Source organism: Chiloscyllium plagiosum, chromosome 29 (genome assembly GCF_004010195.1).
Source record: "Chiloscyllium plagiosum isolate BGI_BamShark_2017 chromosome 29, ASM401019v2, whole genome shotgun sequence".
Lineage (NCBI taxonomy): Eukaryota > Metazoa > Chordata > Chondrichthyes > Orectolobiformes > Hemiscylliidae > Chiloscyllium > Chiloscyllium plagiosum.
The window spans coordinates 18275285-18301961 of NC_057738.1; the positions used below are offsets into that span (position 1 = coordinate 18275285).

At 43.0% G+C, this 26677-nt stretch overlaps 1 long non-coding RNA gene across 1 annotated transcript; it reads left to right on the forward strand.

The window, feature by feature from the left end:
* Nucleotides 1-18169: 18169 nt before the first annotated feature.
* LOC122564288 lies at nt 18170-26279 on the forward strand. The gene is made up of 3 exons (XR_006315858.1): nt 18170-18480; nt 18792-18989; nt 25902-26279. It is a non-coding gene; the product is annotated as an uncharacterized LOC122564288 (long non-coding RNA).
* Nucleotides 26280-26677: the final 398 nt, after the last annotated feature.

The following is a 26677-nucleotide window of genomic DNA, read 5'->3' on the forward strand; positions in this document are numbered from 1 at the left end:
CTATCCTAGGACAAGGTACAGATACTCACATGACAATTCCTAGAAGCTTGGCATTCCAACCGGAACTCTATTAACAAACACATTGACTTGGACCCGATTTACCACCCCCTGAGAAAAAGAACAGGAAATGATATCACCACGGGAAATGATATCACCACAGAAATGACATCACCAACCCAAAGAAACCCAAACATATAAATAGAAGGCAGGAATCATCAGCAGTGCTTCGTCCATAGGCTCACTGAAGATGTTACCTAGTATGGTGACGAAACGTCTGAAGATGAACCTTCCAGCTTAGTGAGAAAACCTACATCCTGATTTGTGAAGAGGCCTGACGCCAGAACCAGTTCCTTCAGAATGTCATAAATCATTCTGTTTAGAATTTATCAATTTTTAAACATCTCAGAGGCGTCAAAACTATTACAGCAGCAGCATCCAGACGAAATCAATCATCAACCAAACTGAGGATAGTTAACGATGTCTTTAAATGATACTTGATGGGTGGGAGAGGTACTTCCTACTGATTAACATGTATTCAACTACATGTTATTAAGAGACACAGTGTCAGTTTGAGTACTTGACTCCAAAATGGTATTGCTGGTGCCAAATCAGTGTTTGCATGCTGAGTCACAGCACGATCTGTAGAACTCTGTTGACTTCGGAAAAGAAGCTGACTGTGTGCATGCTAAGAAGACTGCTCATAATGCTCAGAAACTGTGACATTTTTTACAGTGGCTGCTTGGAAGTTTCTAAAAATGCAAACAAGATTCAATGGAAACTTAGAATCATCGAATCCCTACAGTGTGGAAGTAGGCCATTCATCCCATCAAGTCCACACTGACCCAATCAGCAGTAATATCACATCAATTGAAAATCCAACTTCAAGAGCCTTTACTTCATGGAAAACATCTATTTTTTGTTGGCACTGACAGATGTGTCTATCACTGCAAATGGACTAAAGGTATTAAAATTAGGAATGCATTCCATGAATTTTCAACAAGAGGGAACAGATAAGCTAAAGCCATGGCTAAAAAGCTTTCCCTTCCCTACTTTTCTGCTTGTCTGGTTTTGGACTTGGCAAAAACAATAATCTGATTAGGTGTGTGACACTGACTCAATAGAATGCTACAGCTTGCCTCCTACTCCCTGGCCTTGGCAGCAGTTATGGAAATGTATGGTTGTTTCATTGTTGTCTTGGTGACATTCAGATCTCTCTGACCGGTCAAAGGTTCAGAAGTTATTGTTGACTTCATGCCATGACATGTTGATGTTCAGTTTTCTTCAAGCATTCAAACTAACAAATGCATCCTTCATTCACACCAATGAGCTTCACTCTAAATCATTTAATTGCTGATTTCTAAAAATGATATGTCTGCTGACACCAACGATTCTAAGTCAAGCACGTTCACCTCAGTTTTTTTGGAGTGTTCACTCATACACACAACATAACACAACACACGAAAAGGCTCTTGTGCCGATTCCTAGTCCTTATTTAGACCCGCTACTTAGTGCCCATAAGCTGTTCCTATCCCTCCGTTACCTCCCAAAATGCCTTAAACATTGCTAACCTGCCTGCTTCCACTATCTCCACTGGCAGTGCATTTATAAAGCCCACTAAAGTAAAGCCAAAAAGTTTCAATTCTTTCAGCACTTTATTTTCTATTCACAGATATACTCTTCCTGATTTTTTTTTCATTTTTTAAGAGTTTTATTTAGGTCTTTATCAATTTTTATTTAAATATTTTTGAAATATTTTACTATGCTCATGGGTGTCAGCTAGAGCAGCTTTCAAAATACTAAGTTAAAAATTTCACAATACCAGGTTATAGTCCAGTAGGTTTATTTCAAAATACTAGCTTTCAGAGAGCTGTTCCTTCATCAGGTAGTTGTGGAGCAGGATCATAAGACACAGAATTTAGAGCAAAAGATCACAGTATCAGTCCTGCAACCCATTCTAAAAGATGAAAGACTTAACAGCAATCTAGGTTTGTTCAGTATATTGTATCAGTTGCATGCATGACACTGTAATCTTTTGCTATCAATTCTTGTGTCTTATGATCCTACTCCATGGCTACAACACAGTGCAACAACAAAAAAATAAGGTGCAGCATAGCACAGTAGGAGACAGCAGACCCCAGTGTGACATGAAACAACACAATGCAACAAGGTGCAACACGATAGGTTACAATGCAATATAATATTGCAACACAAGACACACAATATGACATGACACGACAGTATACAGCGTGAAACAATACAACTTAACTACATCTCAGCACGACACAATATGACATAACACAACACAGGCTCCAGTGGGAAATGTGCTACTGCTTTTCAGGTGGGTTTAAACTAGCTCAGCAGGGGGATGGGAACCTGTGATGTATTTCCAGTGCACAGGAGAATGAGAGTAGGGAGGGCATGGACAGGATTTCATGGTCACAGGAGTGTGTTGGCAGACAGCAAGCTGGTTTGAAGTGTGTCTACTTCAATGCCAGGAGTATCCGGAATAAGGTCGGTGAGCTTACAGCATGGATAGATACCTGGGACTTCGATGTTGTGGCCATTTCAGAGACATGGATAGAGCAGGGTCAGGATTACATTTTGCAGGTTCCAGGGTTTAGATATTTCATTAAGATTAGTGAAGGTGGTAAAAGAGGGGGAGGTGTGACTTTGTTAGTCAAAGACAGTACAATGGTGGCTGAAAGGCCTTTTGATAAGGACTCATCTACTGAGGTGGCAGTGGGCTGAGGTTAGAAACAGGAGAGGAGAAGTCACACAGTTGGGAGTTTTTTATAGGCCTCCACGAAGTTCCACAGATGTCGAGGAGAGGATTGGCAAAACGATTCTGGGTATGGGTGAAAGGAACAGGGTGGTCATTATGGGGGACTTAAACTTCCCCAACATTGACTGGAAATGCTGTAACCCTAGTACGTCGGAATGATCAGTTTTTGTCCAATGTGTACAGGAGGGTTTCCTGACACAGTATGTCGAAGGGCCAACAAGAGGAGGGGCCACACTGGATCTGGTGCTTGGTAATGAATCAGGCCAGGTGTTGATTTAGTTGTAGGTGAGCACTTTGGAGAGAGTGACCATAATTCTGTTACATTTAGTTTAGCGATGGAAAGGTACGTGCCACAGGTCAAGAGTTATCGATGGGGGAAGGGCATTACAATGCGATTAGGCAAGACTTTGAAGGCATAGAATGGGGTAACAAAATACAGGGGATGGGACAATTGAAATGTGGAGCTGGTTTAAGGAACAGATATTGCATGTCCTTGATAGGTATGTCCCTGTCAGGCAGGGAGAAAGTGATCAGGTAAAGGAACCATGGTTAATAAAAAAATTGTGTCTCTTGTTAAGTGGAAGAGGGAGGCTTATGTGACATTGAGACGAGATGGTTCAGGTGAGGTGATGGAGAGTTACAGATTAGCTAGGAAGGATTTAAAGAGAGAGTTAAGAAGAGCAAGGAGGGGGCATGAACAGTCTTTAGCAGGGAGAATAAAGGAGAACCCTAAAGCTTTCTATAGGTATGTGACAAATAAAAGGACAGGAATAGGGCCAGTCAAAGACAGAAGTTGGAAGTTGTGTGTGAACCCTGTGGAGATTGGAAAGGTGAAAAACGAATGTTTCTCACCTGTTTTCACTCAGGAAAAGGAGAATATCGTAGAGGAGAAGACTGAGATATGGGCTATTAGACGAGAAAGGATTGAGGTTAGTAAGGAGGAGTTGTTATCAATTTTAGAAGGTGTGAAAGTAGATAAGTCACCTGGGCTGGATGGGATTTATCCGACGATTCTCTGGGAAGCTAGGGAGGAGATGGTGTACCCTTTGGTTTTGATCTTTGAGTCGTAATTGTCTACAGATTTAGTACCAGAGGACTGGAGGATTGAAAATTTTGTGCCCTTGTTCTAGAAGGGCAAAGGAGATGACCCAGGTAATTATAGACCAGTGAGCCTTATGTTTGTTGTAGGAAACATTTTGGAAAGGATTATAAGATATAGGATTTATAATCACCTAGCAAGCAACAATTTGATTAGAGACAGTCAACATGGTTTCGTCAAGAGCAGGATTTTTTGAGAAGGTGACCAAGCATGTGGATGAGGGTTGGGTAGTTGATGTGGTGTACTTGAACTTCAGTAAAGCCTTTGATAAGGTTCCACATGGTAGGCTTTTGGAGAAAATGAGGAGGCATGGGATTGAGGGTGACTTAGCAGTTTGGATTAGAACCTAGCTTTCTGTTAGAAGGCAGCGAGTGGTAGTAGATGGAAAATATTCAGCCTGGGGTCCAGTTACTAGTGGTGTGCCACAAGGATCTGTTTTGGACCACTGCTGTTTGTCATTTTTATAAATGACTTGGACATAGGCATAGGTGGATGGGTTAGTAAGTTTGAAGATGACACTAAAGTTGGTGGAGTAGATTGCAGGGGGACTTGGATAAACTGCAGAATTGGGCTGAGAGGTGGCAAATGGAGTTCAGTGCAGATAAATGTGAGGTGATGCACTTTGGGAAGAATAACAGGAAGGCAGAATACTGGGTCAATGGAAAGGTTCATGGTCGTGTGGATGTGCAGAGTGATCTTGGTGTCCATGTACATAGATCCCTGAAAGTTGCCACCCAGGTTAATAGTGCTGTTAAGACGGCATACAGTGTGTTACATTTTATTGGTAGAGGGATGGAGTTCCAGAGCTGTGAAGTCATGCTGCAACTGTACAAAACGCTAATGCGACCTCACTTAGAATGTTGTGTACAGTTCTGGTCACCCTATTACAGGAAGGATGTGGAAGCATTGGAAAAGGTGCAGGGGAGGTTTATCAGGATGTTGCCTAGTCTAACCCTCTTGTGAGAAAAGGCTGAGGTACTTGGGTATGTTCTCATTGGAGAGAAGAAGGCTAAGAGAGGATTTAATAGACACCTTTAAGATGATCAGAGGATTAGATAGGGTAGACAGTGAAAGTCTTTTTCCCAGGATGATGACATCAGCTTGTATAAGGGAGCATAGCTGCAAATTGGGGATGATAGATTTAAGACAGATGTCAGAGGCAGGTTCTTTACTCAGAGAGTGGTAAAGGCATGGAATGCCCTTCGGTCCAACCCATCCATGCCGACCAGTTATCCCAACCCAATCTAGTCCCACCTGCCAGCACCCAGCGCATATCCCTCCAAACCCTTCCTATTCATATACCCATCCAAATGCCTCTTAAATGTTGCAGTTGTACCAGTCTCCACCACTTCCTCTGGAAGCTAATTCCATACACGTACCACCTTCTGCATGGAAAAATTGCCCCTTAGGTCTCTTTTATATCTTTCCCCTCTCACCCTAAACCTATGCCCTCTAGTTCTGGACTCCCTGCCACAGGGAAAAGACTTTGTCTATTTATCCTATTCATGCCCATCATAATTTTGTAAACCTCTATAAGGTCACCCCTCAGCCTCTGATGCTCCAGGGAAAACAACTGTTCAGCTTCTCCCTATAGCTCAAATCCTCCAACCCTGGCAACATCCTTGTAAATCTTTTCTGAACCCTTTCAAGTTTCACAACATTTTCTGATAGGAAGGAGACCAGAATTGCATGCAATATTCCAACAGTGGCCTAACCAATGTCCTGTATAGCTGCAACATGATCTCCCAACTCCTGTAACCAATACTCTGACCAATAAAGGAAAGCATACCAAACACCTTCTTCACTATCCTATCTACCTGCGACTCCACGTTCAAGGAGCTATGAACCTGTATTCCAAGGTCTCTTTGTTCAGCAACACTCCCTAGGACCTTACCATTAAGTGTATAAGTCCTGCTAAGATTTGCTTTCCCAAAATGCAGCACCTCACTTTATCTTGGACAAACATATGGATGTTGATGGGATAGTGTAGGGGATTGGGCCTAGATGAGTTCACAGGTCTGCGCAACAGGGTCTGTTCTGCACTGTATTGTTCTATGTTCTATGTTCTAAAATAGTATGACACAATACAGTGCAACAGAATACAAAATTATCATCTTTACCTGGTCTGGACTCCATGTGAGTCCAGATCTACTGCAATGTGATTGACTTTTATCTGCCCTCTGGGCAATTATGAAGAGGCAATAACTGCTGGCCTGGTCAGTAATGCCCACATCCTGTGAATGATTAAAAAGAAATGCAGAATAACAACGCAGTAAAACTCAGTAAGATGCAATATGATATGTCGGAAAGCATGAGTTGGCACAACACAACATATTGCAACAAAACGTAGTACAGTGTATCATTGGGCTATACAGCAGGCACAAAACAGTACAGTGCACTACAACATAGTTAAACACATTGCTCATCAACAGCAGGTTAAGGTCCAGGACTCTCCCCAGCCTGAGTTGGCCCATCACCCTTCGCCCCGTGATGAACTTGACATTGATATTAAATTGCATCAGGCCCCCCGACAAAATGCACTAAGAATTCACTTTTCCATGAACCAATCCACAGGACTGAGGAGGGCAGTGAGCTGTTAATTGGCAGCAAATGGAATTCCTCAGTCTCTCTCCCCACCAGTTCTTTAAAAAGTCTGAAACTGTCCCAGGTGCATTCAGATTCAGAGACTAAATCTGGGACTGCAATTTTGAAATTGTACCCTCAAACGAGTCCCAGGCTTGTGGCCATTTGAAAATCCATCCTGAATGGCCTATGTGTGAAATTGACCAGCCTGCAAGAGCCACAGGTTATGAGACTGGACAGTGAAAGAACACAGCAGCAATTTGCGCTCACACCCCACATTTCACGACTGCGGAGTTTTGCTATGTACTTTAGTGGATCGGATTGTGAAGCAGGGTCATGGATGTTCCGTGTGGGTGGGTGTGCCCACACAGCTAAACCTCACAAAAATAATGAGATGAATGACCAGACCAGTTCTTTCAGTGCTGTTGGCTGAGTGTTAAATGTTGCCTGGGATGTCAGGAGAACTTCAAAGTCCTGCTTTGCATCAAGGTTCACATCCAGTTGATCAGACAGTCTTCTTCAAGTGAAGATTAAACCATGAGGTTTGTGCCCAAGCCCTAGATGGAGCCTTTGATCCATGACTTGCCAACTCCACGATAGGGCTGCTAGAACTGAGACATAGAATCATCGAATCCCTACAGTGAGGGAGCAGGTCATTTGGCTGCACCGACCCTCTGACAAGCACGTCACCCAGATCCACCCCCTAGCCCATTTCCCATGCCTACTCCACCTAACCCTACATACCTCTGGGCACCATGGGCAATTTTAGGGTGGCCAATCTTCCTAACCTGCAAATTGTTGGACTGTGGGAGGATACCGGAGCACCCAAGGAAACCCATGCAGACACGGGGAGAACGTGCAAACTCCACCCAGCCAGTCACCCGAGGCTGGAACTGAACCTGGGTCCCTAGTGCCCTGGGACAGCAGTACGAAACTGGATATGTTTCATTCCTCATCAAAATCGATCTTCGCAGAGAATATTGACACATTCCACTGATCTATGTCAAAAAAAAACAAAGAATTGATGAGCGTCCTGCTTGCCTTAGGCCCACCTGAATATTTTCAGCTATACTTTGTCTGGGTTTCTTTGGCTTTATCAAGTGTGAAATTAGATACAGTGTGCAGTAGGCAATTTCTACAATTCCTGACCTCAAATTGCCAATCCTAGTCTGACCGCCAAATTGCGCTCTTTATCTGTTAAAAGAGGCCAGAGCTAAGACAGGTTGGTGTCTCTGATGTGTAGCAAGACCGTTTTCAAATGCTACTGACTTTAACTTTGAGACTGTAACTATATGGTTAATATCTGTCATGCGATGTGAAAATTGACCTTATTTACTCAGCAAGTATTCAGAGCCAGCAGTTAAACATTAAGATCCAGTTTTGTTGCCTAGTAACAAAAATGGGTTGACTTGTTACTGACTTGGAGATAATGAGGATTGCAGATGCTGGAAAGTCAGTGCCGATAAGATGTGGAGCTGGAAAAAGCACAGCAGGTCAAGCAGCATCAGAGGAGCAGGAAAAGACAATAGAGAATAGAGAATAGACAATAGGTGCAGGAGTAGGTCATTCGGCCCTTCGAGCCAGCACCACCATTCATTATGATCATGGCTAATCATCCACAATCAGTATCCTGTTGCTGCCTTATCCCCATAACCCTTAATTCCACTATGTCTAAGAGTTCTATCCATCTCTTTCTTGAAATTATCCAAAGACTTGGCCTTGACTGCCTACTGGGGCAAAGCATCCCATATATTCACCACTCTCTGGGTGAAGAAGTTTCTCTTCAACTGTGTTCTAAATGGCCTATCCCTTATTTTTAAACTGTGTCCTCAGGCTCTGGACTCACCCATCAGTGGAAACATGCTTCCTGCCTCCAGAGTGTCCAATCCTTCAATAATCTTATAAGTCTCAAATGTCGATGTTTTGAGCAAGACCCTTCATCAGGACTGGGGAGGGAAAGGGGACTGAGAAATAACTAGAGGGAAGGGGAAAAGTAGGTGGGATGACGAGAGGTGGATGCAGGTAGGAGGTGAATGAGATTGGTCAGTGGGAAGGGTCCCACAACAGTCCCTCTTCTGCAGCAACACCAGCACCATCCCTCACCTTTTCCTCTGCTACATCGATGACTGTATCAGCAGTGTCTCATGCTCCCGTGAGGAGTTTGAACAGTACATCCATGTTACCCACACCTTCCACCTTGACCTCAAAATCACCTGGACCATCTCTGATACCTCCCTCCCCTTCCTGGAACTCTCCGTCTCTGTCTCCATCTCTGGCAACCGACTCAGGATCGTCATCTATTCCAACCCCACCAACTCTGACAGCTACCTGGACTACACCTCATCCCAACCCCACTCCTGTAAAAATGCTATTTCCCATACTCAAAAACGCGATCCCATACTCCCAATTCCTCCGCCTCTGCTGTATCTGCCCTCAGGATGAGTGATTCCACTCCAAGACATCCCAGATGTCCTCCTACGTCAAGGTCCATAATTTCCCCTCCCCCATTAGGGGAACAATGCCTGAACCACGTCTCTTCCATCTCTCACTCCTCTGCCCTCAACCCCCTCCATCAACCATAATAAGGATAGAGTCCCCCTGGTCCTCACATTCCACCTCACTAATCTCCAAATCCAACATACCATCCTCTGCCATTTTTACTACCTGAGGTCTGACCCCACAACCAAATGATATTTCCCTCCCCACTCCTATTTGCTTTCTGGAGATACTGTTGCCTCAGTGATTCCCTCATTAGGTCCACACTCCCCACCAATCTCTCCTCCACATCTGGCACCTTTCCCTGCAGCCACAGGAGGTGCAATACCTGCCCCCAAGGCCTGAAAGAATCATTCCAAGTCCAGTAGAGATTTACCTGCATTTCCTCCAACTTGATTTATTGTATCCGTTGTAGTCTCCTCTACATCGGAGAGACTGAGCGCAAACTCGGGGACTGGTTCAGGGAACATCTGTGATCTGTATGCTCCAATCAACTCCACTTCAACTTTCCCTCCCACTCCTCCAATGACATGTCCATCCTGGGCCTCCTCCACTGTCAAAATAAGGCCACACACAAACTGGAGGAAGACACCTCATCTTCCGGCTCAGGAGCTTACATCCTTATGGCCTCAACATAGGATTCACCAGCTTCCGAATCTCCCCATCCCCCACCTCACCCCAGGCCTAGGTCTTCCTCTGCACCCTGCTGTCCATCTTCCTTCCCACCTCTGTTCCACCCCTCCTCCACTGACCACTCTCATTCACCTCCTACTTGCATTGACCTATCGCCATCCCACCTAAGTTTTCCCCAGCAGCGCCCCCCCCCCCATTTATTTCTCAGCCCCCTTCCCCTTCCTCAGTCCTGATGAAAGTCCTGCCCAAAATGTCGACTCTCCTGTTACTCTGATGTTGCTTGACCTGCTGTGCATTTTCCAGCTCCACATTTGATCAACCTTTTCCTGACAACAAATGTAAATGATTATGGCTGGCGTTCAATTAGTCTGTTTGCATAACATGACTATCATCTTGGTGATTAACTATTAATCTTAAAATAACTTGGTGAATTCAAACAAAACCTTTGTTTGTCAAGGGATGGAAACTGAAATTTCTAGAATGATGTGAAGGCTCCACCTAATGTTATGAAACTTTAATTCTTGTTACAGCCTGTCTTATGACAAATTCAATTCCATGATCATGTTGTAAATGAATAGAAAATACTTTTAATGGCTGGAAATATAACAGCATAAGCACTAATCCTTTTCCTTCCTTGCAACACTCCCTTTCTAGCCTCTGTAATTGTGTATACTTTGACCACTACGGGTGTTTCCTGAGCCATCTTTCACCATTGCTACTGTACACTGTGCTCTTACTGACCACTGAGGCTGTCCACATCATCTTCTAGGGCCACAGTGAGTATGTTCTAGGTCCCTGGTCACTTCCTAGCAGACCACAGAATGGTGCCATATTAATAGTCCAGATGACTGGATCAGAAGCGGTATGGTAATATGACAGACATTAACCTGACTCACTGCTGTATTGTGTGCATTATTTCTCTTTATTTAATCAGCAGCATTTATTGCCCATCCCCAATTGCCTAGAGGGCATTTAAGAGTCAACGGCATTGCTGTGGGTCTGGAGTCACATGTAGTCCCAGGTGCAGGTAAGGATGGCAGTTTCCTTCCCTAGTGAACCACAATGGATTCATGGCCTTATTTCTGTTTCTTTTTAAATTGAATTCAAATTCCACCACCTGCTGTGCTGGCATTCGAACTAGGTCGCCCGAACATTATCTGGGCCTCTGGATTAATAGTCTAGCGATAATATCATGACACCATTCCCTCCCCTTCTGATATGAACTCAGCTTCCAAAGGCAAAGCATTCTTGATGAATAACTGTCAGTCAATGCAACACAGTTTGATAGAACAAGAGGTCTGCACCACAGATCCAAGAAAGTCACTCCCAAACGAAATGTTATCCAACTTAGAATCAGTGACTTGTTATGTCACCGAGACAGATCATCAGGCCCAGCCTATGGGCAGCTACTTGCAATAGTAACTCAGCGAGATTGACTCTCCTCCCCTTTCTCCATAACCCTGCAATATTCTTATCCTTGGTTAATTATCTAATTCTTTTTTGAAAGCCATGATTGAATCTGCCTCCCGCACACTTAGGCAATACATTCAAAATACGAACTGCTTCCTGCGTAAAACTGTTTTTCCTGATGTCATCTTTGTTCTTTTGCTATTTCTTTAAGCAGGTGTTCTCTGGTTCTGAATTGCTCTATCAATGGAACAGTTTCTATAAGACCGTTCGATGTAGAAAAATAAGTGAGCCATTCAGGCCATCATGTCTGTTCTACCATTCAATAAGATCATGGGTGATGTGATAATCCTCAACTCCACTTTCGTGCCTTATCACCATAAACATTGCTTCCCTTACAGATGAAAAAGCTGTCTATCATTACCTTGAATGTTGTTATTACCCAGCCTCAACAGCCCTCTGTAATAAAGGATTCGATAGATTCACGACCCTCATTCTATCCTAACTGGACATAACCATACCCTTTAGTCTGAGATTATGCTGTTTGGTCCTAGACCTTTCCACAAGTGGAAACAACCTCTCTGCATCCACCCCATCAAGTCCCGGAAATGTTTTCTATGTTTCAGTAAGGGTGCTTATCATTCCTCGAAACCCCAATGAGAACAGGTCTAATCTACTCAATCTCTCCTCATAAGAAAGTGCCTCCACACTTGGGAACAACCTAGTGATCTTTCTCTGCACTGCCTTCCGTAGTTGAATTTTTTTTTTAGATATGAGGTACTAAATCTGTTTGTAGTATATATCTGTTTATAGATGAGCTGTAGTCTAACTTGTGCCTTATGAAAGTTCTAACAAGACTTCCCTATTTTTATGCTCCATTGTCTTTGAAATAAATGCCATCATTCCATTTACTTTCCCTATTACCTGCTGAACTTGGATGTGATTGTTTTGTAATTTATGCACAAGGACATCTAAATTCCACTGTACTGTAGCTTTCTACAGTCTTTCTCCATTTAAGTAATATTTAGCACCTCTGTTTTTCCTGTTAAAGTGCATGACATCAAATTTTCAAACCTTATATTCCATATTCCAGGTATCTGCTACTCACTTATCTTCTCTGTATCCCTGTGCAGATGTCACCCTCACTACTTGGTGCTCTGATGTTGTAGTCATAACAGAGACATGGGTTTCTCAGGGGCAGGAATGGTTGCTGGATGTTCCAGGGTTTAGAACATTTAAAAAAGAATTGGGAGGGGGGAAAAGAGGAGGGTGTGTAGCACTGCTAATCAGAGAGGGTATCACAGCTACAGAGGAGGGTCTGCCTATTGAGTCAGTATGAGTGGAAATTAGGAACAGTAAGGGAGCAGTCACCTCATTAGGGGCTTACTACAGGCCCCCCAAAGCAGCAGGGAGATTGAAGAAAGCATAGGTCGGCAGATTTTGGAGAAGTGTGAATGTAGTAGGGTTGTTGTAATGGGTGACTTGAACTTTCCCAATATTGATTGGAAGCTCTTTTGAGCAGATGGTTTGGAAGGAGCTGTTTTTGTCAGGAGGGTTTCCTAATTCAGTACGTTGACAGGCCGACGAGGGAAGAGGCCATTTTGGATTTGGTGCTCAGCAATGAGCCGGGGCAGGTATCAGATCTTGCAGTGGGAGAGCATTTTGGTGATAGTGACCACAACTGCCTCACATTCTACATAGCTATGGAGAAGGAGAGAAGCAGGCACAATGGGAGAATATTTAATTGGGGAAAAGGAAACTATAATGCTATCAAACGTGAGTTGGGAAGCATGGACTGGGAGCAATTGTTCCATGGAAAGGGCACTATAGATATGTGGAGACTGTTTAAGGAACAATTGTTGCAAGTGATGCATAAATGTGTTCCTCTGAGACAGACAAGAAGGGGTAAGATAAAGGAACTTTGGATGACAAGAGCGGAGGAGCTTCTTGTCAAAAGGAAGAAGGCAGCTTATGTAAGATGGAGGAAGCTAGGGTCTTGCTCGGTTCTAGAGGATTACAGGCAGGCGAGGAAGGAGCTCAAAAATGGTCTGAGGAGAGCCAGGAGGGGGCACGAGAAAGGCTTGGCAGGAAGGACTAGGGAGAATCCAAAGGTACTTTACACATATGTGAGGAATAAGAGAATGATCAAAGAAAGAGTAGGGCCGATCAGGGATAGCATAGGGAACTTGTGTATAGAGTCTGAGGAGGTAGGGGAAGCCCTACATGAGTTTTTTGCTTCTGTCTTTACTAAAGAAAAGGACCTTGTGGTGAATGAAACCATTGAGGAGCAGGTAAGCATGCTGGAATGGATAGAGATTGAGGAAGCTGATGTGTTGAAAATTTTGACAAACATTAAATTTAGCTGTCTGGATACATTAGGTTTACCTTACATGAGGATCAATGGTTGGCACAACATCGTGGGCTGAAGGGCCTGTTCTGTGCTGTATTGTTCTATGTTCTATGTTCTATTTACTATTGTGCATTCACTTTCCTCATCCATGTCATGATTGTGTATTGCAAATAATTGTGGTCCAAGTACTGATCCCTATGGCAGTCCACTAATTACAGGTTGCTATCCTGAAAATGTTAACTTATCTTAACAAGCTGTCTTCTATTAATTAGCTAACCCTCTATCTACACAAATAGTATCTACCACATCATGGTTCTTATCTTGTTGTGTAACCATGTGTGTTCAGTTTTCCCAGACACTTTGCATCCAGGAATATATGGTATCCAGTTCCTTCCTGTATTTTTGAGTTAGGGTAGATTATCATTACAATATTATATTCCCACTTGGCTATTTGCTCTTGCAGTTCACCACCCACCATGTTCACACTCATGCACTGTAAATCTAACTTCAATCTTATTACACATTCTTTTTATTCTGAACCCACCTTATTCCTTACTACTGTTTTTACCCTAACACTATCTCTCCTTCCCATATCGTTTTTAACCTTGTTTGACATTCTTTATGTTACATCCTCGTTCCCATACCCCTGCCAAGTTAATTTAAATCTTTCTTGAAAGCCAAATGTTCTGTTCAGAGTCATAGTCAGAGAGTCATACAGCACGGAAGCAGATCATCAACGTGTTCGTTTTTAACCTTGTTTGACATTCTTTATGTTACATCCTCGTTCCCTTACCCCTGCCAAGTTAATTTAAATCTTTCTTGAAAGCCAAATGTTCTGTTCAGAGTCATAGAGAGTCATACAGCACGGAAGCAGATCATCAATGTGTCCACGCCGAGCTCAGTTTCCCAAACTAAACTCGCCCTATTTCTAAAACCTTTCCTATTCATATACCTGTCCAAACATTGTGGCTGTACCTGCATCTACCATTTCCTCTGGCAGTTCATTCGACAGATAGACTACCCTCTGTTGCCCCTCAGATCCCTTTTAAATCTTTCTCCTCTCACCTTAAAACTATGCCGCCTGGTTTGGAAGTCTCTCATGCGAGGGAAAAAAAACCTTTGTTATTCATCTTATTTGCACCTCTTATGGTTTTATAAACCTCTATAAGGTCACCCCTCAACCTCCTATACACGAGTGAAAGAAATCCCAGCCTATCCAGCTTCGCTTTATAACTTAAATCCTCCAGTCCTGGCAAAATCTTGGTAAATCTTTTCTGAACCCTATCCAATTTAATAATATTCTTCCTATAGTAGGGTGACCAAAACTGTACACAGTACTCCAAATGCGGCCTCACCATCACCTTGTACAATGTCAAAACAACGTCTCAATTCCAAAACTCAATGGTTTGAGCAACGAGATGTCATGCATGATGAACCATCCTGTCTACCTGCAATGCCATCTTCAAAGAATAGTGTACCTGAACTCCTAGGTCCCTCTGTCTGATAACACTACCCAGGGAGAAAGTGAGGACTGCAGATGCTGGAGATCAGTCGAAAAGTGTGATGTTAGAAAAGCACAGCCAGTCAGGCAGCATCCAAGGAGCAGGAGAATTGACATTTTGGGCATAAGTCCTTCATCAGGAATGAGGGCATAGCCCAAGGGGGTTGAGAGATAAATGGAAGGGGGATGGGGTTGGAGAGGGGAATGTAGCTAGGAATGCGATAAGTGGATGGAGGTGGGGGGTGATGGAGATAGGTCGGAGTAGATAGGTGGGAAGGAAGATGGACAGGTAGGACAGTTAAAAAAGGCGGTTACAAGTTGGAAGGTTAGATCTGGGATAAGGGGGAGGAAGGGGAAATGAAGAAACTGGTGAACTCTACTTTGATTTCGTGTGGTTGGAGGCGTGGTTGGAGGCTTTCTTCCTCCAGGTGTCGGGTGGCTAGAGTTTGGCGGTGGAGGAAGCCCAGGACTTGCATTTCCTCGGCGGAGTGGGAGGGGGAGTTAAAGTATTTGGCCACAGGGTGGTGGGGTTGTTTGATGAGTGTGTCCTAGAGATGTTCCCTGAAATGGTCTGCAAGTTGGCATCCTGTCTCCCCAATGTAGAGGAGACCACATCGAGAGCAACAGACACAGTAGATGAGATGTTTGGATGTGAAGGAAAATCTCTGCCAGATGTGCAAGGATCCTCTGGGGCCTTGGTTGGAGGTGAGGAGTGAGGTGTGGGCGCAGGTTTTGCACTTCTTGCAGAGGCAAGGGAATGTGTCAGGAGTGGGGAGGGTGGGTTGGTGGGTTTGTGAATCTAACAAGGGAGTCATGGAGGAAATGGTCTCTGTGGAATGTGGATGGGGGTGGGGAGGGAAATATATCTCTGCTGGTGGGGTCTGTTTGTAGGTGGAGGAAATGCCGGAGGATGGACCACTCCCTCCATGACTCCCTTGTTAGGTCCACAGCCATCTGTTTGAAAAATAACCCTCCACCGTGACACTCTGTCTCCTACCTTCAAGCCGATTTTGCGACCAAATGGCTAGTTCTGCCTGGGTTCCATGAAAGAATCCCTTCCCTTATTGATATCTTTCTCCCAGACCATTATAATTATTTTATGAAGTAGAGCTGCAGGTGTAGCTGTAGACATCCTTCGGTTCGCCTACGCCAGGGCCATGTCAGTCTTAGTATTACAAGAAGGTGGGACTCACCTTCCATTTTCTCAGAACAAAAGTTGAAAGCAACAGGAAAAGAAGGAACCAAAGAGTGCAATGGCCAATCACCAGAGGCCGTTCCAGACACGGGTTTGCTCTTTCAGAATATAGCTATAGAGAGGCAAACCAGACAACAATTCATTCATTGTCTTGAATCTGGAACATTAGACCACCTTATACTGTTGGATTAAGGGGGACACTGTTTTTCAAAACCCAAAACAAGAATTAGTCCTTTCTTGAAGAAGATAAAGAAATCACAGCTTAAGTGAAAATAATAAACCAAAAATTATGCCCGTCTGTCCCACAAGTTGTAACAAAATGTAGAAATGCATACAAATCCTATTGAGACTGGCAAAACTAAAGTGCTTTGACAATTGGCAACCTAGAACAAAAAAAACAGAACAGGTTCTTCAGTAACAGTAAAAATCACTCGAGTTAATGTAATGAATTTAAGTTTAACTAGAATAGTGAAAGCAAAGGACTTCCAACACACACACACATGCACACAAGCACAGACATGCATACACACACACATTCACCCACCCACATCCACAGACACACGCGCACGTATATACACACACGTTGTCTGCCAAAAAGATAGATGAAGGCAGAACAGTGGACATTGTCTATATGGACTTCAATAAGGCATTCAACCAGGTTCCACAAGGTAGACTGGGTAGCAAGGTTAGATCTCATAAACATCGGAATAGAATGTGAATGGCCCGTTTTTGAACAGTAACTACTGTGTAACATTGAGAAGCAGTCTCTTCAGGTGCAAAGCATTATTATTCTAATGCATTTCATGACACATCAAGGAAAAATAAATGCTGTGATCAACTCTTTCAAAATGAAATTTGAATTTCCTCACCAGCAATTTTGGCTCTGTCCAGTCAGTTAGAGACTGGGGCTATGTAAACGCATTTAGACAGCAGTATGCTTCAGAATCATGCTTAGATTGTATTGTAAACAGCTAAAACCCCTTTGGCAGGAACCAGGGGTAAACATTTTCCTTGATGGAAGTGTTTACAAAAGTAAAGTGCAGATTAATTAATCTATCACACAGGCAGCCCATCTGTTTCAAGAGAGGAATGACAAATTTTAGGTTCAAAAAATGAATCTATAACTGCACTAATGCCTCAACTTATAACAGTTGCCAAACAGAAGGCAAGAAAATGCAAAGCAAATTCAAATCAATGTTTTCACTGCTGCAACCAATTCATCAGATTCCAGCAAATTGACTTGATCCAGTTTGGGGGTCTGTGCTGGCTGCAGTTAGAGTCTGCAAGACAGAAACCCCTGTACACAGTACCAATAAATCACGTCAATGATGACAAGATCTGAGTTTGCTTTACAGAGCCTACTGGGCAGACAGTATTTAAGGCATTCTGTCATAGACAGTATGGAAACACATGTCAAGCCTCACAAGAGATAGAGAGCCATGGGTAGAGAGATATGGAGACAGAAAGATCAATGAGTAAACATATAGAGAAGGGGAGTTTAGGCAATAATAGAAGGAACTAAACGAAGAGACAATAAAAATGTAATTCAATATATGAAGACAATGAGTGATAAACAGAGAACTGAAGAGAAATAGATACATAGAGGAATGGAGGGAATAATTTCATACATAACAGGATTTACAGGTAGAAATAGATAACATATAAACATTGAAAAATTAAATACATTTAGAGAAAAATTATTAATTTATAATTGGGAAGCATTTCAAAGGTGTATTTAATACTTGCTAAAAAAAGAATTGCCTAGAGATTGGTTTATTTGGGGCAAAACTTCAGCGGCAAATGGCTAACACTGGAACTCTGAAGAGGGGTTGCTGGTGGATGGAGGTAAGAAATCAAGAGCTAAGTTCAGAAGTAATCTGCACTTTAAATGCATTTAGAAGGAACAATGTGTTCCCTTTATTATGAAGGCAAGTGAAAGATTTATCTCTTACCTGTATTAGTGACACTATCCTTCAAATACTATCAGTTTTTCTGTCTGATAAACCTGGCCAAAGTATGCAAGAGGCCTGTTGACTGCTTATCTTCCACTGTTCCTAGCTCAGGATCTGTAAATATTGTAAATTATATTTTTTAAAAATCCATATAAAGTCCTTTGGCATGCCCAGTAAATGCACCTGAACCTTGAAATGAAACTGCTGAATGATCTTACGATTGAACAGATGCCCTCGCATTTTGTCAATAAATGTTCCTCATGAGTACAACTCTGTGACAAATGAGCTGCGGCGTTAACAGCATTCAGACGTGTAAGTTGGTAGATGAGGTACGAGCAAGGAGACACGCATCTCAGTATCTCCATCTGTTCGCTTGCTGTATCAGCTTTACTGCTTCCCTATCACTCTCGTGAGGCGGCCTCTTCTGGATGCCCATGCTCTGCAAACAAATGTCCCTCTGTGTGAGAAACACTTCGGAAATGGTCTGTAATGATTTTTGTTTATTGCCAGTCAGTAATGATCTGCAATCAGTAAATGTTTGAATGAGTTATGAGTGTGCGACTTTCATTCTGGTAGGGGGTTACACATAGGAAGGTGTCGCTCACCAACCAATTAAAAATAACAGACACACAACTTCATAGCAGCCAAAGCCTGATGTCATTTGGCTATTAATAAGAGGGAAGATGTGAGCTGATGAGAGAAGATATTTGATGCAGCATTGTTATGTCGGATTAAGTACCGTTGTTAAAGTGCCTTAAGTGCTCTTATTTGTTGTGTTTTTTTTTATGTCCAGAAGTGCTATTGCACACAATTGAACGTTTTTTTATTCCACCACCAAATTACCTTTCTCCTATTATCTACGATCACTAATCACCACCTTTCCAATTAATCAATTGACCTGCGAAGAATATCAGGGTGGGTAGGGAGAGAAGGAGGGGATTACAATCAAAATGGAGCTGGAGGCATTGTCATCACTCATGTTTTTTATAAGGTACCGTCAGACTTGTGGCTACCAATGAAATTAAGAATAAAATATTAACAATGAATGGAGTGAAGATGAAACATAATAAACTTCTGACCACAAATGCTGCCACGTGGGCTGACTTTCTTCAGAAATTGTTCTAAATGTTATGGCAGCTAGGTTAGTTTTCTCCAGTGCCACTCCCATCACTGTATGCGATGTGATGCTGTATCCCTGTTGTTTGCAATGGACAGTGGATAGTAATGCACTGTTCATGCAAAACAAGGTGGCTATAAAATAGTAACCAGCATTTTAAAGTCATAAAACAGTATACAGAGGAACCTCAATTATCCGAAGGACTCGTTCAGGGAGTATTTCATTTGGTTAATCGAACTCCGGATAATCGAATGCTGGATAGCATCATTTAGCTGAGTATTGGGACTCTGCGATCTTGCTGGATAATCTGATATTCAGATAATCGAATACTGGATAATTGAGGAGAAGTCATAAAATTGTTCCTCATGTCTTTTTAAAATCTTTCTCCTTTCACTTCAAAAATATAGAACATAGAACATTCGAGTGCAATACAGGCCCTTCAGCCCTCGATGTTGTGCCGACCTGTAGAACCAGTTTGAAGCCTATCTATCCTACACTATTCTATTTTCATCCGTATGTTCATCCAATGACCATTTAAATGCCCTTGAAGTTGGCAAGTCTACTACTGTTGCAGGCAGTACATTCCATGCCCTTACTATTCTCTAAGTAAAGAAACTACCTCTGACATCTGTCTTATATCTTTCACCTCTCAATTTAAAGTTATATCCCTTCGTGCTGGCCATCTCCATCTGAGGAAAAAGGTTCACCCTATTTAACCCTTTGATTATCTTACATGTCTCAATTAAGTCACCTCTCAACCTGTTTTCTAACAAAAACAGCCTCAAGTCCCTCAGTCTTTCCTCCCTCCATACCAGGCAACATCCTAGTAAATCGCCTCTGCACCCTTTCCAAAGCTTTCACATCCTTCCTATAATGCAGTGACCAGAACGGTACGCAATACTCCAAGTGCGGTCGCATCAGAGTTTTGCACAGCTGCAACATGATCTAATGGTTCCGAAACTCAATCCCTCTACTAATAAAAGTTAGCACACTGTATGCCTTCTTAACAATCCAATGAACCTGGGTGGCAACTTTCAAGGATCTGTGTTCCTGGACACCGAGATCTCACTGCTCATCTACACTACCAAGAATCTTAGTCCAGTACTCTTTATTCCTGTTGCTCCTTCCAAAGTGAATCACCTCACAGTTTTCTGCATTAAGCTCCATTTGCCACCTCTCAGCCCAGCTCTGCAACATAGCTATGTCCCTCTGGAACCTGCAACATCCTTTAGCACGATCCACAACTTCACTGACCTTAGTGTCATCCACAAATTTACTGACCCATCCTTCTATGCCCTCATCCAGGTCATTTATAAAAACGACAAACAGCAGTGGACCCAAAACAGATCCTTGCTGTACACATGAGTAACTGAACTCCAGGATGAACATTTCCCATCAACCATCCTCTATCTTCTTACAACTAGCTAATTTCTGATCCAAACTGCTAAATCACCCTCAATCCATGCCTCCGTATTTTGTGCAATAGCCTACATTGGGAAACCTTATCAAACACCTAACTGAAATCCATATACACAACATAACAGCTTTACCCTTAATCACTTGTTTGGTCACCATCTCAAAGAACTCAGTGAGGTTTGTGAGATGCGACCGACTCTTCACAAAACCATGTTGTAGATCCCTAATCAACTAATTCCTCTCTAGATGATTATAAATCCTAGCTCTGAAAAACTTTCCAACACTTTAACCACAACCGAAGCTCATTGGTCTATAATTACCAGGGTTGTCTCTACTCCCTTCTTGAAGGGAACAACATTTGCTATCCTCCAGTCTTCTGGCACTATTCTTGTAGACAATGATGACATAAAGATCAAAGCTAAAGGCTCTGCAGTCTCATCCCCACCTTCCCAGAGAATCACAGGATAAATCCCAACCAGCCCAAGGGACATATTTATTTTCACACTTTTCAGAATTGCTAACATCTCCTCCTTGTGAACCTCAATCCCACCTCGTCTGGTGGCCTGTAGCTCAGTAATCTCCTCGGCAACATTGTCTTTTTTCAGTGTGAATACTGACAAAAAATATTAATTTAGCGCTTTCCCTATCCCCTTGCACTCCACGCACAACTTCCCACTATTGTCCTTGATTTGCCCCAATCTTACTCTAAGCATTCTTTTATCCCTGATATACATAGAGAAAGCTTTAGTCTGCCAACAACTTCTCATGTCCTCTCCTGGCTCTTCTTCGCTCTTTCTTTAGGTCTTTCCTAGCTAACCTGTAAATCTCAATCACCCTAACTGAGCCTTCATGTCTCATCCTAACGTAAGCCTTCTCCTTCCTCTTGACAAGAGATTCAACTTCTTTAGTAAACCACAGCTTCTTGGCTCGACCACTTCTTCCCTTCTGACCAGTACATAATTAACAAGGACACACAGGAGCTGTTCCTTGAATAAGCTCCACAGTTCAATTGTGCCCATCCCCTGCAGTTTTCTTCCCCATCCTCTGCATTAGGGAATCTAATCTAATCTAATCTAAATCTTGCCTAATTGCATCATAATTGCCTTTCCCCCAGCAATAATTCTTGCCCTGCTGTATATATCTATCCCTTTCCATCGCTAAAGTAAACATAACTGAATTGTGGTCACTATCACCAAAGAGCTCACCTACCTCCAAATCTAACACCTGTCCGTGTTCATTACCCAGTACCAAATCCAAAGTCGCCCCTTGTTGGCCTGTCTATATACTGTGTCAGGAAACCTTCCTGTGCACATTGGACAAAAACTGATCCATCTAAAGTACTCAAACTATAGTATTTCCAGTCAATATTTGGAAAGGTAAAGTCCCCTATAACAACTACCCTGTTACTCTCGCTCCTATCCAGATCATCTTTGTTATCCTTTTGGCAGCACGGTGGCACAGTGGTTAGCACTGTTGCCTCACAGCGCCAGAGACCCGGGTTCAATTCCCGTCTCAGGCGACTGACTGTGTGGAGTTTGCACATTCTCCCCGTGTCTGCGTGGGTTTCCTCCGGGTGCTCCGGTTTCCTCCCACAGTCCAAAAATGTGCAGACCAGGTGAATTGGCTATGCTAAATTGCCCGTAGTGTTAGGTGCAGGGGTAAATGTAGGGGAATGGGTCTTGGTGGGTTGCACTTCGGCGGGTCGGTGTGGACTTGTTGGGCCGAAGGGCCTGTTTCCACACTGTAAGTAATCTAATCTAATCTAATCTAATCTAATCTAATCTAATCCTTTCCTCTACATCTCTGGAAATATTCAGAGGCCTATACAAAACTCCCAACAGGGTGACCTCTCCTTTCCTGTTTCTAACCTCAGCCAATACTACCTCAGTAGGTGAGTCCTCAAATGTCCTTTCTGCCAACGTAATACTGTCCTTGACTAACAATGCCACACCTCCCACCTTTTGCCACCTTCTCTGTTCTTACTGAAACATTTAAATCCCAGAACCTGCAACAACCATTCCTGTCCCTACTCTATCCATGTCTCCGAAATGGCCACAACATCAAAATCCCAGGAACCAACCCATGCTGCAAGTTTATCCACCTTATTCTGGATGCTCCTGGCATTGAAGTAGACACACTTCAAACCACCTTCCTGCTTGCCCCGGTGCACTCTTGTGACCTTGAAACCTTATTTCTGATCTCACTACTCTGAACCTCAGGGACACTGGAATTACAATTTAGCTTCCCATCCCCCTGCTGAATGAGTTTAAACCCTCCTGAAGAGCATTAGCACATGTACCCTCTGGTTCAGGTGTAGACAATCCTGTTTATAGAGATCCCACATACCCCAGATTGAGCCCCAATTATCCAGGTATCTGAAACCCTCACTCCTGCATTATCCCTGTAGCCATGTGTTCCAATCCTCTCTCTCCCTATTTCTCACCTCACTAGCACGTGGCAGGGGTAACAAACCCCTCAATTTAAAGCTATGTCCTCTCATGCTAGCCATCTCCATCTGAGGAAAAAGGCTCTCACTATCCACTGTATCTAACTCTTTGGTTATCTTATGTCTCAACTAAGTCACATCTTAACCTTCTTCTCTCTAATGAAAACAGCTTCAGGTCCCTCAGCCTTTCCTCATAAGACCTTCCCTCCATACCCGGCAACATTTTAGTAAATCTCCTCTGCACCCTTTCCAAATCTTTCACATCCTTCCTATAATGTGGTGACCAGAACTGTGCGCAATACTCCAAGTGCAGCCGCACCAGAATTTTATATAGCTGCAGCATGACCTCGTGGCTTCGAAACTCAATCCCTTTACCAATAAAAGCTAACACACTGTATGCCTTCTTAACAACCCTATCAACTTGGGTGGCAACTTTCAAGGATCTATGTACCTGGACACCAAGATCTCTCTGCTCATCTACACTACCAAGAACCTTACCATTAGCCCAGTATTCTTTATTCCTGTTGCTCCTTCCAAAGTGAATCACCTCACACTTTTCGGCACGAAACTCCATTTGCCACCTCTCAGCCCTGCTCTGCAACTTATCTGTGTCCCTCTGTAACCTACAACATCCTTCGTCACGATCCACAACTCCACCGACTTTAGCGTCATCCGCAAATTTACTAACTCATCCTTCTATGCCCTCATTCAGATCATTTGTAAAAATGACAAACAGCAGTAGCCCCAGAACAGATCCTTGCGGTATGCCAGTAGTAACTGAACTCCAGGATGAACGTTTCACATCAAACACCACCCTTTGTCTTCTTTCAGCTAACCAATTTCTGATCCAAACCTCAAAATCGCCCTCAATTCCATGCCTCCATATTTTGTGCAATAGCCTACTGTGTGGAACCTTATCAAACGCCTTATTGAAATCATATACACCACATCAATAGCTTTACTCTCACCCACCTGTTTGGTCACCATCTCAAAGAACTCAATAAGGTTTGTGAGGCATGAGCTCTTCTTCAGGAATGAGGAAAGTGTGCCAAGCAGGCTAAGATAAAAGGTAGGGAGGAGGGACTTGGGGGAGGGAGTCCCTCCTCCCTACCTTTTATCTTAGCCTGCTTGGCATACTTTTCTCATTCCTGAAGAAGGACTCATGCCTGAAACGTCGATTCTCCTGCTCCTTGGATGCTGCCTGACCTGCTGCGCTTTTCCAGCAACATATTTTCAGCCCCAATCTTACTCTAGTCATTCTATTATTCCTGATATATCTGTAGAAAGCTTTAGGGTTTTCCTTAATCCTATCTGCCAATGACTTCTCATGTCCCTTCCTAGCTCTTCGTAGCTCTTGCTTTAGGTCTTTCCTGACTAATCTGTAACTCTTAAACACCCTACCTGAGACTTCATGTCTCAATCTTCCATAAGCCTTCTTCTTCCTCATGACAAGAGATTCAACTTCTTTAGTAAACCACGGCTCCCTCACTCAACCACTTCCTCCCTGCCTGACAAGTACATGCTTCTCAAGGACACGCAATAACTGTTCCTTGATTAAGCACCACATTTCAATTGTGCCCATCCCCTGCAGTTTCCTTTCCCATCCTATGCATCCTAAATCTTGCCTAATTGCATCATAATTGCCTTTCGCCCAGCAATAACTCTTGCCCTGAGATATATACCTATCCACTTCCATCGCTAAACTAAACTGACCCTTAGTCTTGAAATCTCCCACCTAAGGGAAAAGACACCCACCATTCACCTTATCCATATCCCTCATTATTTTATTAGCCTCTATAAGATCACCTTTCACTCTCCTAAATTTCAGTGAAAATACTCCCAGTCTGTCCAGCCCATTATCTTATAATTCAAGCCTTCCATTATCGATAATGTCCAAGCAAATCGCTGTTGAACCCTCTCTGGCTTAATATCTTTCCTATAAAAGGGAGACCAGATCTGCATATAGTACTGTGACAGAGGCTTTGGATTCAACCTCGGAATTTGATAGGGAGACCCTCCTGTTTGGTCAATTTATAAAGTTTCCTGAACTTGTGCCCTGGATTGGGCTCTCCAGCTTTTTTGCAAAGTGTTAACACAAAACAGGAGACAGCAGTCACAGGTCAATGAGACTGGTGGAGAGAAGGGATGCTACAGGCTGTTTCCATCAGGTCCTATTGGTCAACCACCATCCACCTCAAAATCAGATAGGTCCCTGACTATTAAGGAGCTGACCTGCCACAGTCCATTTTCTTCAATGGGTGCTTCGGGCTTAGATTGTCTGTGCAACAAGCAGATGAAACCCACTGCACCCAGCAAAAAGAAAACTACACATATAAAGTATGCAGGAACATCGTGACCGTGTACATAGAACTGACAAATGATGTGTAGCTGGTCAATACCATTTGCGAGATAACAGTGCTGAAGATGGACTGTGTTAGGCTGAACATCAACATAGCATTTTGACAAGAGACCAGACTCACTGAGAGCAGATCACTGAATGGAAAATACGACATGCTCATCTGGCAGGGGTGCAGTTCAGAGAAAACTGTGAGCAAAGAGTTGTCTTCACTTTGAAGAACTCACCACTCCCCACGTAGCTCAAAACACACTCGCTTTATTCTTTTCTCGGACCACAAGAGCAGGAATAGCTCATTGAGCAATCATTTCTCAAAAGCTGTGCTCTCTTACAGAGGTAAAATGCATTAGCTTATGCAGTTTGAGATATTGGTCTGGAATATCTCAGCTGTGGATGTCTGCATATAGTGTCCCTGAGGCTTTTTGCTGCTTCTCACAAAGTAAAGCTCTTCACCTCCTTATGACATGTAACACTATTTTACTTACACCTTTATAAAGAGGTATATGAAGTATAGCTGTCATTTCAGGTACTCAATCTTGACCAGTTTCTTCTCTTTCACTATTGTCAGAATCAGGTGATCATGGTTTACAAGAATATCCCATCCTGTGAAAGGCCAAGTGTATGAGGAGTTTGATGCTTCTCCAACAGAGTCCTGAAGATCTCTTCCTGCTTGGGGATTTCGATAGAAGAGTGGCCGCAGTAGCATAGCCTGAGAAAGAGAATGGACAAAGACGACTTGTATTATGAAGAAGAAACCAAAACATTGCCTCTGCTTTCTCTCCACGAATGCTGCCACGAATGCTGCCAGATCTACTGAGGTTCTCCAGCAATTTCTGTTTTTGTTTAGATTTCCAGCATCTTTGGCTTTGTGTTTAGGAAAGAATTGGGCTTCCATGAGATTTCTGTAACTGAAGTCTTCTTTCAAAATAAACTATGTCACTTGAAATGTTAATTCTATTTCTCTAAAGATACTGTCAGACTTGCTGTGTTTATGCAGCACTATTCCAACCTGTTTAACAGAAAATGGGACAATAGCAAGTTGGTTGACAATACCAACCTGAGAGACCTCCAAGCTCACGTCTACAACATTAGCCTCCACTGTGGTGAGATGCTATGTAGGATAAAAAGCTAAGCAGTTTCTGATTTTTCCCTCTTGCTCAATCAGGCTTGCCCTCAGCAGGACCAGATCACCAGGTCAGAAATCCTGGAGAGTGCTGATTCCATCAGTGTACACTCATTGGTAAGCCAACAACATCTGCTTTGGCTCAGCCATAATCATCAAACGAACTTTAAAAAAAATTAATTCATGGGATGAGGGCATCACTGGCTGGGCCAACATTTATT